The sequence below is a fragment of the Martes martes genome (genome assembly GCF_963455335.1).
Source record: "Martes martes genome assembly, chromosome: 6".
NCBI lineage: Eukaryota > Metazoa > Chordata > Mammalia > Carnivora > Mustelidae > Martes > Martes martes.
This window is the reverse complement of record NC_137893.1, coordinates 124,976,480-124,990,091: the sequence shown is the minus strand read 5'-3', so window position 1 is coordinate 124,990,091 and position 13,612 is coordinate 124,976,480. Positions and strand designations below refer to the sequence as shown.

The 13,612-nt window shown below is 36.9% G+C and overlaps 1 protein-coding gene across 1 annotated transcript in view; it reads left to right on the top strand.

The window, feature by feature from the left end:
- Positions 1-13,612, top strand: part of GMDS (GDP-mannose 4,6-dehydratase) — a 616,840-nt gene that overhangs the window by 126,930 nt on the left and 476,298 nt on the right. The window lies entirely within an intron of this gene.

The window sequence follows — 13,612 nt, the reverse complement described above, 5'->3', positions numbered from 1 at the left end:
GAAGTCAAAGCTGATTGATAAGACAACTTTTGATGCATAAGTTGCAGACAGGACATTGGCATGTCCTGTGAGATTAGAAACCCAAAGACATTGAATTTTGCTTTATTGAGCAAATAGCTGTTGTATTCCCACTACCTAACAGTGTCCTGGGTCATGATGAGTAAAGTGATTGCGGTGCTGTCCTCATGGATCCTGCAGTCCAGTGAGGAAGGCACATAATCCATTGTCACTGACATATAATGAGACATGTGACAGGAGCTATGAAGAAAAGAGCTGTGTGCTTTGAGTGTTTCTAATAGCTAGAGGTTCTGATTCAGTCAGGGTGGAGCACATCAGGAAGGATTTTCTGAAGAAATGATGGTCAAACTGACGTCTAGAATTATGGGAGTCCCAATAGGTGGATAGTGAGCAACAGAGTAGTTAGGGGAGTTGAGGAAGAGGGAGCAGTCTCTGTGAAGCTCAGGAAGTACAGCTAATGGAGCCCAAGGAAGTCAGTGTGACTGGCAGGCAGAGCACTGGGAGGGAGGACCGGATTGGCTTCGAACCTGGTAGTTCCTGACAGTCAACTAGAAGTGCAAAGAACAGAAACTTTCCTCTGACCTTTTCCCCCAGCCCTGCCTGACCTTTTGTGTGCCCTCCTTAATACTTTTGAGTCCTGGATTAGTTTCCTAAGGCTGTTATAACAAAGTACCATAGGTCAGATGATTTAAACAACAGAAATTTATTTTCTCATAGTTCTGGAAGTTAGCGGTCCAAGACTGAGGTGTCAGCAAGGTAGTTGGTTCCTTCTGAGGGCCATGAGGGAGAATCTATTCCAGGCCTCTCCCCTTGCTTTTGGTGGTTTATTGGTATATTTGGCATCCCTTGACTTGTGTGAGCATCACCCCTGTCCTCTGCCTTCATCTTTACATGATGTTCTCCCTGTGTGCATTTCTGTCTAAAATTCTCCTTTTTATAAAGAACACCAGTCAGATTAAGGCCCACCCTACTCTTATGTGACCTCATCTTAACTAATTTTATCTGCAGTGACCCTATTTCCAAATAAAGTCACATTCTGAAATACTGGGGATTGAGGACTTTCATATGTGAATTTTTAGGGGGACACAATTCAACCTGGAACAAGTCCTGTTTTTAGCCTGACATTGTTATTATATTTAGACAATAAGTCCCTCAAATATGAAAATGAACTTTCTCTCCCCTTTGTCTTAGGGCCTAGAGATGAAAACATAAAATTGAAACTGGCTTGTAGTAAACATGCAGTAAAATTTAGATAATAAGGTCTTTGTTCAAGTGCCATAATTTACCTCCACCTTATAAGAAAATACAAGTGCCCATTGTTGGGTGTTAACCTATTAGACAGTTGCTGCTAAGTAGATATTATTAGCCTGAAACCAGTGGGACCCACATTTATGCTAGGGGAATAGGGGAAAAGAAGAGAGAGGGAGACAGACACAGAGAATGGAACCAAAACTAAACCCAGACTTCTTGGCATGGAAATAGTGTTTGCAGAAGGTGCCAAGAGGACACTTGGAGGCTGTGGTGCCAAGTGTGTGGCTGCTGGGTCCTGAGTGCAGCTGCCAGGAGTTTGTGGTCAGATGTCCAGTCGAGAGAGAGTAGCTTCCAGCCTACCTGGTCATCTTTCCCTTCCATCTTGTGGTTTCCTAAGCCCAGGGACCTATTATCAATTCAAATAAACGGTTTTTAAGTGGTGTTAATTTTTTCCTCTTCCGTCTGTATTCCTGCCTGCTAAAAAATCCATATTCAACTCTAGGGCACTGTCAAAGTTTTATGAAGGCTAAAATTCATCTGATGTGTACTTACTTAGAGGCAGGTAAGCTGGCAGCCATTCTGATGGGTTAGCACCTGTGCTACAGGTTATGAAATATTTTGAATTTTACCCCAAGCTTAACACAATATTTTTTATTCACTTATTATTCCAGCTATACATGTGGGTGTGACAAACAGGTCTGTGGCCAGTTTGGGGCATTAGAATCTTAGAGTTGGAGGATGCGTATTGATTTTGTAGGCCAACTTCCTACCCCTGTGGATTTTGTCCTCTTACAGCAGTCAAAAACTAGCCATCCAGTCTTTGCAAGAGTATCCAGATCAACCAGGAGCTTTTTAACGACAGCATCCGTGGAGGGCTTCGTGCTGAGCCTGATCTCACACCCCTTGGGTATTTAATTTTTGGCTTTTACTGACCCCTTCGTAGTTCATTTTTTTCTCTTTTATTTTAACCCTTTAGTTACTTGAAGTTACTGCTATTTTGTTTTTCCTTTGTTGTTTTCTGGGAACAACACCTTTTTTGTTCTTTAATGCCATTTCTTATTTATCACCCTCTGAAGCTACTTGAGCTTATTTGTGTCCCTCATAGGACTTGAAACACTTCCTAGAGGTGGTGGTTTCATCTAGAGTGCACTACAATTTACTGTATTGTTAACTGAGTTGGTTAGCTCAACTGGTTACCTATCTCCCAAAGCCATATTTTCTGCCACTTTGAAGTCACCTGGAGCCCAGGTTCAATAATGTGCTAGACTTCCTCACCCCAAATGGTTGGCTTTTTGCAACATTTCTCAAAAACTTTTTTTTGTATTGTTGTTTGAGTATAGTTCATACTTACTTGCCCAAATGCCTTCTAGAATGTGTCTTGGCTCAGAATTTCTCAGATCTTGTTAGTAGAATGCTAGGTCTGCCAGATGTTAACAGATTCTCTCTCTTTTACCACCAGCCCTCGCCTCAGAGGGAGTGAGGATTCTGTCATGAAAAAATTGGGAAACACTGCTTCCTAGATTTCCCTCTTGCTGATTCATAAGGTATATTTGCATGCTCAAGGTTTTGAGAAATCCTGAAGTAACTTCCTAGGGGTTGCTGTAGTATATTGCAAACTGAGTGGCTTAAAACAATAGATTTATCCTCTCATAGTTTTGGAGACCAGAATTCCAAAATCAGGTGTAGGGTAGGACTGTGCTCCCACCAGAGGCCCTATAGGAGAATCCATTCCTTGCTCTTGGAGCTTCTGGTGGTTGATGGCATCCCTTGACTTGTGGCTGCATCACTTCAATCTGTTTCTCTGGTCACAGGGCCGCCTCCTCTTCTGTCTGTGTGAAATCTTTCAGTGCCTGCCTCTTATAGGGATGCTTGTGACTGGATTGAGGGCCCACCCAGATAATCCAACAAAACAGTCTTCCCATCTCAAGATCCTTAATCACGTTTGCCATGACTTTTTTGATAGAAGGTAACTAACATCCCTAGATTGCAGGGATTAAGATGGGGCTATGCCTTTGGGAGTCATTGTTGATCTACTGGAGCTGCTCATCTTTTATCCATTCAGGACAAGTAGCCTTATGCTCACACTTCTCAGCCACTCCTTACACCAAATTGCTTTTCCTTTTCATCAGTATGTATCTTTAAGCTCAGGTCTTTCTCCTGTTCACAATGCCTTCCCATCTGTCTTGGCTCCCTACTTCTAATCGCTAAGTAGTTTGGTTTGTATTTTTAAAACACCTGGCACCTCTTGTGTCATCTCTCATTAAAGTCTGTGCCTCTGTTGAACTTTGGACAGTGTGGGATAGTGGGCAAGAGTCTCTGGAGTCAGACTGTCTGGGTCTAAATCCCAGGCTCCCTGGTTAATAGCTGTATGACTTTGGGTAAGTTACTTAATTGCTTCTGCCTGAGTTTCATTGTCTGTAATGGGGGATAATTAGAATAAATAGTTTAAAGAGTTGTTGTGGGAATTACATAAGTTAATAAATGTAAACTGCTGAAAACACAACCTATCACTGTATTGTCCAAAATTGTAGCCATAAGCCATCTGTAGCTATTGAACAATTAAGGTGTGGATAACAGGACTAAGGAAATGAATTTTTAAAATGGAAGCAATATAAAACATATTTCTATTAAACATAACTCTCTTGTTTTGGTAGGATTACATTTCAGTTTAACTAGTGTATTTCTCACTTAAACACACCACTGATTTTGTTGATGTCAACTAATTATTCACTCAGAATGATATTTTCCCTGTGTTCTATCTAACATTGTAGTGCATTTGTTGATTTTATGCAGACAGCAGGACTTACAGGGATGCATGTACCTCATCATTGGTAATTAAATTGAAATGTTTATATTTTTTAACTAAAATATAATTTTTCCAGTTCAAATAACTATAGGCCAATTTTAGAATTTAAAACAAAGGCACATTACTGCCACAGAATTGAATGCAGACACAGAAACTAGTACTATGATCAGAGCAATAAAGACATAAAGAGACTGGAAATTCCATGTTTAATTTGCAGTATGCTCTGCTGGAGCAAAATAGAAAAAAACTGTTTGTTGTGTAAAAAAATTTAAAGAAAATAAAGTGGGTAGTATAAAGGGATATTTAAAATAAATCCTTAGAAGATTTGAAGTTTCCTCTCAAAGATCAAAAAAGAATTAATGTTGTCTGAACTCTGAAATAAATATCCAATACATTTAAAATTTTAACAGGCCATGAATTTGCCACTTTGGATGCTTATAAAATGGCTTGGGTTAATTCACAAAAAAGGAAACCACTTTTAGTTGGAGAGATAAAATAAATTATTTGTTACTGAAGTTTTATTAGAAAAGACAAAAAATACATACAAAACTTTAGTGATATTTAATTAAGTTACCAGTTGCTTGTAGAATACAAGATCTTTCTAACACTATGAAAGATCAATTGATTTGAAATTTGAAAAATTTCAAGTGCATTTCTTTATCTTTAGACAAGTTGTATGATATATGAGTTACTGCCTAGTTACTACTTTAGGTGTCCTTTTTCTCAAAGGATTTAAAAATTTACAAAGAAATGATGTAAATTTTTGGTGAGAAATACCAATTTTATACCATAGATATTTTTGAATGTTCTGTATGTCAAAGGAGAATTTCAGATGGATATGAAAAAATTTCTATCACAATAGGTATGACTCCAGCTATGGTAGGTGAAATATTTGCATTTATTAAAATTTTAAAGTAAAGACTGATGTTTCTTTTATTGCTTTATTCCCCTATATTCTGAAGCAGACTTAAAAGATATCATACTGTAGTTAAAATTTTTCAGTCTATACATTCACATATATGAATCATTGTCAGTTTATAAACCTGTTGAAGGAAATAGAGGACATGAACTCAGTGATCTTGTCCTTTTTGCCAGCACTCATGATGTAATCATGGATGAGTTTTACAAAGATTTCTGTAATATTTACTCCGCTGTAAGATTTTTTTCTTTCTTGAAACAAAAAGGATGCTTACCAAATATTTAGTAATTATAAAGAAAACATGCAGTGTGATTTATGTTTTTCTCAGTCTTATCACAGTGCTTGTAAATGAGCTAAATTTGAAGCTCTAAGGAAAGGAAAAGTTTATGATCTAGTGAGGGAAGTGTGAGAATTCGTATTAAAATTTAATTTTTTATAGTCAATAATAATGATTTTATACATCTTTCAACATGAATCAATATGTAGAATATTTTAGTTAACAGTAGCATTATATAAACTGACTATAAAAACCAGAAAAAAAAATTAAAGAACACTAGTAGAGTTGCTTTCCTGTGTATGGAAATACTCATTTGGATTCACTGTTAATACTTGACATAAGAGTGAGTTAATGTGAACAGATATGGATTTTAACCTGCTAACCTTTTGATCCAAAATCAAATCAATTTTTCTTTAAAAAAAAAACAAGTGAACCAATTGTGCCAGTGATATGATGAATATATTTTATTTTTTTAAAGATTTATTTATTTATTAGAGAGAGAGAAAGAAGGTGAGCAGAGGGAAGGGGCAGAGGAAGAGGGAGAGGGAGATTTCAAGCAGACTTCCCACTGAGCAAGGAGCCTGATGTGAGCCTTTATCCCAGGATCCTGAGAGACTGTGACCTGAGCTGAAATCAAGAGTCAGATGCTCAACTGACTAAGCCATCCAGGTGCCCCTCTGTACATAATGGATATTAAAGGGAATTTTTTTTTCGGTATTCAGTTTTTAGAAGACTTAAGTATGTTTGATACAACCTAGATATGTGATTCTCCTTTTTCAGTTATCAATTCTATGAAATCTAAATACAGATCAAGTGCTTCTGAAGAAAATTTAGGTCTGAATTGAGATGTATTCTAAGTGTAAAATAACAGATTTTTTAGGATTTTAATATAAAAAATGTACAACATCTCATTAATAATTTTTATTAACATATTGCTACAACATTTTGGATATATTTGATTAAATACATTTATTAAAATTAACTTTTGCCTCTTTCTTTTTAACTTTTTAAAATTTGGTTGCTAAAAAATTGAAAATTACACATATGGCTCAAATACATTTTGGTTGGTCAGCACTGGCCTAACACATCACAGGTATCCAGTGAATGAATGTTAACATTAATATGATCACTAATATAATGGTGATGATGATGAAGATGTTATATATATTCCTTGTCCTCTCACTAGAAAACTCCATGAAAGTAGGAAATACATCTTATCCTTATTTTTATTTGCCATATCACATTGAGTAGTCCTGTATTTTTTAGAGGTTGTTCATCAGTGAATCGATTGCCCCAAGATCTGCTTTTTAACATTCCAAGTGCAGAGCTGTGTTGTTGGTTTTTGTTTTTGTTTTTTTTTTAATCCTAAGGATAATGGCATAGAAATCCCTTTGAGTCTGTGCACATGTGTACATATGCGCACGTGCACACATTCACACACACACACACGAGTGTTTTGTTTAGTGTACTGGAAGGCGGGGTTATTTAAGCATTCATAATTCATAATTGTGGATTATTCCAAAAGTAATTTGTACTTATGCTAAAAATTATTTTTCAGTAAACTTAGAGTTTTTATGTTTTTTTTTAGGTAATTGAAAAGTTTTAAAAATTGTAGCACTGGCATCTTGTTTTAGTTGAAGCACTTTTATTTTGATTGAAGGAGAGTTATTATGGAAATAATACTACAGTTAGGTTTAGACAAATTGGTTTCATACACTGCCAAGTTCTCTAACTATCTCTATGACCTTGAACAAGGGATTTAAGCTTTCTGAATTTCAGTTTTCTAATCTGAAAAAATGGGGATAGTATCAGTTACGTCACCAGGGTGTTGTGAGAGATATAAATGGGAAAAATATCTTAGAGTACTTAGCTACCATAGGAATTATAGACATGTAGACTATTATTATTTTGATTGAAATAATCATACATATTTTGAAGAAAATATGTGTTGTAATGTAAAGTTGAGTTAACCATGTCTATTAAAATGTGATAACTTGGGGCACCTGGGTGGCTCAGTGGGTTAAGCCTCTGCCTTTGGCTCAGGTCATGATCTCAGGGTCCTGGGATCGAGCCCCGCATCGGGCTCTCTGCTCAGCGGGGAGCCTGCTTCCTCCTCTCTCTCTCTGCCTGCCTCTCTGCCTACTTGTGAGCTCTGTCTGTCAAATAAATGAATAAAATCTTTAAAAAAAGAAAGTGATAACTTATGTGAATTTTAAGCATAGTGCTGTGGTATAAAAAAAAAAATATGCTCTCAATTTTCCCAAATGTATGATGTCACTCTACAAAATGTAGTCATATAGCCCAAATAAGTCATAAATATTAGTAGAGAGACTAGCTGGGAAAGAAAGCAGTAGTTAGGCATTTCAGTTTTGTAAGATTAGATTAAAAGGTACATATGATCAGGTTAGGCTGAACTAGAGATACCTGCTTTTCAGTCTAAGACCCTGGCAGTATTGGGAATTTGGGCTTTGGTGCTGCTGTGACTAAGATGGGGGGTTGTCGCCAATCCCTGTTAGGGCAGATATTATTTTTACTTGGAGAATCTCTGCCCCCCCTCTTCACCCTTACCCTTTCATGCCCTTACAAAACTCTGGTCTTCAGTAGAGTGCAATCTTGATAAGATTTTTATCCTATAAGTCAAGATTCTTGAAAGTGTAGGGTTGAATAAAAGCTAAGCTCCTTTGCTGTTGGTGAGAGAAAACAAAATGACAAGATTAAAATAGCTTAAAGCATAACCACTGTAAAAGTTGGAGCTGTCTCTAAGTATCTCACAAATAGCTACTTTTTCCCCCTGTGTTTCTGTGTTAGGGCTGAGCTATCTAGAAACGTACCTAGATTGTGTGGCCAAGAGGGCAGTGACACTGGAAAGAGAGTTGCAAGTATAATGGAGACACATATTTTTAAATATGTGACTCTCCCTCCCCTCAAAATGGTTTCTGATAACTTCTCTGAGTGGTAGAACCCAATGTCCAGTATAATACAACAAATAACTGGAGAGACTTCCTAGCCCACAAACTGAGTTTTACCAGTTGAACCCACCCACGTACAGGACACTCCAGGGGAATCAACATTGTTTGTTTGTGTTAGGACCTCTGTGATTTACAGTCATTTCTACAACACTTTGTTTTCTGGCTCTAAAAGTTAGTTAGCTTTATTAGGTTTATGCTAAGTAGCTTTCTGGGTAGATGCTTACAAATTTCTCCATTTAGATTTGTGTATAGATGTTTGAATTTTATCTGTTTCAGTGATTTTAAGTTATGTAAATCACAGTTCTTATTTTGTATCATTCTTCAGTGATTTACAGTGTCTCCAGGGTGATTGATATTCCACATTGCAGAACAGATTTGAAATGCATCAGGGAGCCTGTAAGTGACATTTCTGTCATAGTATGCACATATTTTAGAAACAGTCTTAACTGGATTGTGCCAATTACTTATCCCAGAAAGAAACTGGGTTAAAAGAGTATTTGTAAATAGTTAAATTCTGCTTGTTACCAACAGTGTCATTTTAGTAGCAACCTGTTGAATGCATGTGGATGGGGAAAGATAGAGTCATCAATATGTATGTATTCTTTTGTTATTTATGATCTTTTTAAAGCTGTAAACAAAAGTACATTTGTTTTGTCTTCCTCCCTTAGCCAGGACACAAATTATAAAAAGAAATGTACAAGGAAGAGTTAAAAAATCAGGTAAATACTAAAATTTCAATAATTCTTCTCTTTTCAGTACAGAAGTTTTTTTTTTTTCATTCTAAATTAAAAATTTTTCATTAAATGTGGCCTTGAACACTGGACAAAGTGTAGCACTGTTTTAGTTTTGAGTACCTGTAAAAAAATCATTTCCTGTATAAATCACTTGGATGAATAGAATTATGTAAGCATATACTTTACAAAGAAACAGGCTTTAATTGTATGGACTGTCACTTTGAGAGATAATGAGAAAAGGAAAAGGAAAGAGAGAGGGAGCTCTATTTTCAAAATTAGTGTATATATATATATATATATATATATACACACACACACACACACACACACACAACAAAGAGATTATTTACCACAAAGAGATTATTATTTAAGCATGAAGTTTACTGGTAATTTATTATTAACTTCCCTACAGATCTATACAAGTCTTTATCAATGTATCTGGAACCCTGAGTTATAAAAACTTAGAGGTAGTATATTGTTCTAAACTTGAAAGGAGTTATTCACACCAGCACTGAACTAGCCAGTTAGGCAGATATTTAAAAGGATTTTGACAGGGATATGTTTCTTGTATTTCCTCTGTTTTTTTCCACCTTGATTTCATGCTCAAGTGTGGTGATTTATTTTTCCAGGGCACAGTGCCATCCAGTATAGAAGAGGTCAATAGTATTTCATAGCTTTTCTTTTATCTACACAGCCTTGCCACCCTCTGTCCATGACTCATGCATCTACTGGTATTCCTGATAGCAGAACATTTGATTAGCTGGACAGGTTACCTGGTTACTATTCTCAATCTGTCCACGTGTGGGTTTGCTGATGCATTTGAAATGTGGAGGTCTGAGCCAGTGCAGGAGCATAATCCTATCTAGGACAGGAAATACCTGGCTTCCCAGATACTTCTTAGAGCAATAGGGCAGGGACTAAATCTCTTATTTCCTTCCTGTCCTTTATTCCGTAACACCTATGGCCCAAGTGGATGTTTGATATTCACTAATCTGGGACACTTTGTATTGTTAATGAATTCTATAGAGACCACATTTTATGTTAAAACATTGGTAGGTCCATCATTATGGAGTGATTGATCCTATTAGTGAAGAAATTGTTATATAAATAATTTGTTACAAATATATATACATACATGTGTGTGTTGTCTTTCTAATTATGTAATTAAAAATTACGTCTCTGTACCTTATTAATAACTGTTTCCTTTCTACCCCTTATGTTAACCCTTTAATCCCATTTTCCTTAAAGCATTTGTCTAATTATAGAAAATTATTGTGTTGAAGTTGATGATATTAAAAATGCTGGATTGTGCAAATGTAGCTAAAATTCAAATTCTGGTATTTGCATTCTTCTTGGTAATTAAACTAAGAATGTACAATAATCATTTGCAATTTGAAAGGAACATGTATTTTAAACCAACTAATGATGGGAGTTCTGCCACTGAAAATATGCTAAACTGTTTCAGAATATTTTTTGAGTAGTTTATATTAGAGATAAAAATTAATCAGTTTTATTTATGTTCTAGATATTTATAAGAACAAACCAATGGGCAAAATATAGCCTTACTAGAAAAATGGACAAAAAAGTGAAAAGATAAAAATGAATAATTCCTAGAAGAAATAGAATATATGATCTTAGATAAAAACTCCCCAGTCTTAATACTAGCCAAAAAATGAAAAGCATCATTTTTTGACCTGTGAAATTGGAAAAAAAATGTTTTTTAAAAATTAACATATTAGGTTATAGCTTCTCTCTGACATTTTTTCATAAGTAAATCTTTTTTAAAAAATTTACCATGGGTACAAGACTGAACATTACAATCATATGTAGGATAACTGGAAGTATCTGGCTTCTTTTTGTTATGCCCCAATAATGGGTCCGTGATTAAAGGAGCGAGACTGATATAAAGTGAAGGTCAAGCAAAGCTTTATTTCACGCCAAGCATCAAGAATCTAACCGAACGTTTGGGGATGCACCTCTTACAAGAGAGGGCGACCCTTCTGTTTCACAGACTAGCTTTTTTTTTTTTTTTTTTTTTTAAGATTTTATTTATTTATTTGACAGACAGATCACAAGCAGGCAGAGAGAGAAGGGAGGAAGCAGGCTCCCTGCCGAGCAGAGAGCCCGATGTGGGGCTCGATCCCAGGACGCCGGGATCATGACCCAAGCCGAAGGCAGCGGCCTTAACCCACTGAGCCACCCAGGCGCCCCGACAGACTAGCTTTTAAGGGCAAAGGCCATGCAGTCGGGCCTGGCCACGCACAGGTGACCAATGAGGTTGTAACACATACAGGAAACTCCACAGTGATGCTAGGTGACCAATTGAATTACAATTTACCCTATAGTAGACATTTGAACCAGCCTATTACACCTTGATTAGGATTGGCACCAAAAAGGCTCCCAAAGGGCAGGGGCCCATACTCCTTGGTAGCTTGGGAGACAGTATGCAACCCCCCACTGATTGATGTCTCCACCTGGCCTGACCCACCCTTGTATCTGGGGTTTGTTACCAGGAGCTGGTTTCCGGGACTTGTTTTTAAGTGAATCCCCTGGGGGAAGGGGAGCAGGGACAGTTTAAGGGTTAAACAACAAGGTTTTGTTTAACCTCAATGAAAGCCTCTTGCTAAAATATAAAAATATAAAATAGGTCCTTACACTTTTTAAAAATGTTTCTTTCAACCTTCCAGCTCATGGTGCTTTACTGGAAAGTCTAATGTTTGGCAACAGAGCCATTGTCACTTCTTGATGTATAGGTATGAGGTACATGTGCAATGGCTTCACACCTGTTTGAAGGGCTTGCTCCCTGGCAAATAGAGGGAACGGGTGGTTACAGAAAGAATATCTTAGTTGGTGGGCACAATTAATTCTTTATCATTCAGAGTTTTTTGGTAACATTTCTGGATTACAGTGCTCCTTTCTAAGAAATTAAATTAAAGGAAGTGAAAGTCCATTTTTCCGTGGCAGCAGCTTTTATGGGGAAATAATTGTTAACTTTGAAAGACTACAGGAATTGGAAATTACTTATGTTTTAAATATTGATGATATCCTGGTTTCCTGTCTACCACTTGGTCAGCTGGCTTTCACTCCACTGATAATTGTTGGCTGTATTGTTGTTCTTTGTTCTTCACTTGGTAATGTGTTAGTGTGTTTTACATGGTTCTCAACTATAGACATTAGTCTAGTCTGTTCCTTTTTTTTTTTTTTTTTTTTTTTTTTTTGCAGTATTTTATAGTGAAAATTCTGAGGTCTGGGAGTCTGAAGACTTTTTCGGAGGAGGAGGGGCAGATTCTGCTACTTCCAAACTGTGTGACTGTACACCAAACATTTAACTGTTCTGAATCTCAATTTCCTGATCTGTAAAGTGACAGACTTGAATTAATTAATTAATCCCTATGGTCTTTTGAATTCTGTGAGTTTGAAAACGATTTTATGTAGTGATTTGTGTAACAAACATGAAAACATGAGCCAGGTGAAAATACTTTTCAAAAACATTCTGACTCTGTATTCTTCACACATATCTACATTGCCAATCTTCCCATTGGAAGTTTTTTTTCTTTTTTTAATTTTTAAAATTTATTTGACAGAGAGACACAGTGAGAGGAGAACGTAGTGAGAGGAGAGCAGGGGGAGTGGGAGAAGTAGAAGCAGGCTTCCTGCTAAGCAGAGAGCCCCATGAGCCAGATGACCTGAGCAGAAGGCAGATGCTCAATCCACTGAGCCATCCAGGCGCCCTCCCACCCCCAGTTGGAAGTTTTGATTCTAATTTAGAATTGTGTCCTCTGTTAGTCATCGAGGTGTTTGCATGTCTCTCATGGAGAGGTACATATTACTTTGATACTGTAATTGCTGTTAGCTGAAAAGATGCTTATTTTAGAGTAATTAGAATTTGTAGAATTAGAGAACATAAAGGGCAGTGTAAATTGGTGCTTTCTCCCCTTACAAGAGGGATATTCTATTACCTGATGCTTGAGATGATCTAAACAAAGGAATTCATTTATTAGTGGCGTGATTTCTTTAGCCCAATACTACTTATCTTATACAGTTAAAAGAAGCTGCCAAATGGTTCTTAGGCAGAAACACACAGTATGATTTAGCATGCATTTCAAAGGAACCAGGTTCTCAAATTGCATATAAGAAAGTGTCCTTTTCATTTGTCCTTCTGGGCTATAAGTGCATCCATGTTTGAAGGGAGAGGAGAAATGCTAGTCCCCTGCAGGAAGGTAGACTTCCTGGCTCATACGTATTTGGATGTGGGCTGGAGGATCAGTCAGTGGCTAATACAGCCTTCTATGGTCATCGGTAGAAGAGGTAAAATTTCTGTACTTCCTTCAGCTTCTTATAGATGTGTAATTTTAAGTAATTTTAATACTATAGTCAGGATTTGATTGAATTAATTTTTGGAATTATTCTTTATTTTTATGGTGTTGATCTGGAACATTTCTGAGTATTCCATGAAAGGTGTAAAATAGAGATACCCAAATATTGGGACTATAGGCATCAGGGCACCTAAATCTGGCACTTTTGGTCCCTGGGCAGTGGACCCACTTCCCTGGCCCTACTTCCTTGGCTCCAGAGCTCTGAAATAATACATCCACAGCCAATCCAAGTCCCCCTTCAAACAGTACTGTACTGCTTCCT